This window comes from Neopelma chrysocephalum, unplaced genomic scaffold (genome assembly GCF_003984885.1).
Source record: "Neopelma chrysocephalum unplaced genomic scaffold, ASM398488v2 Primary Assembly neopelma1_75, whole genome shotgun sequence".
In the NCBI taxonomy this organism is placed as follows: Eukaryota; Metazoa; Chordata; class Aves; order Passeriformes; family Pipridae; genus Neopelma; species Neopelma chrysocephalum.
In genome coordinates, this window is record NW_020897736.1 from 1825935 (window position 1) to 1826259 (window position 325).

Genomic DNA, 325 nt, shown 5'->3' on the forward strand with positions numbered 1-325 from the left:
GACCTCCCCCTGGGCACAAACGCGGCCGGGGCCGCTCGGCCCGCGCTCGGCGGCGCGGCGTTGCCATGGCGGTGACCGGGGCGGGCCGGGCGCTGCGCTCCGTGGGGCTCTGCGCTCCGGGGGACGCCGTTTCCCGGGTGGCTCTGTGGGCACTGCGGTTGCCGAGGCTCCCCGGGCGCTGTGCTCCGTGGGACGCCGTTTCCCGGGTCTCTCTGTGGGCACTGCGGTGTCCGGGGCTCCCCGGGCGCTGTGGCCGCCGGGCCGCGGGGGGCGCGGGCCGCGCTCTCCCGGGTGCCGCGGGCGCCGCCCCGCGCGCAGGCGCCGG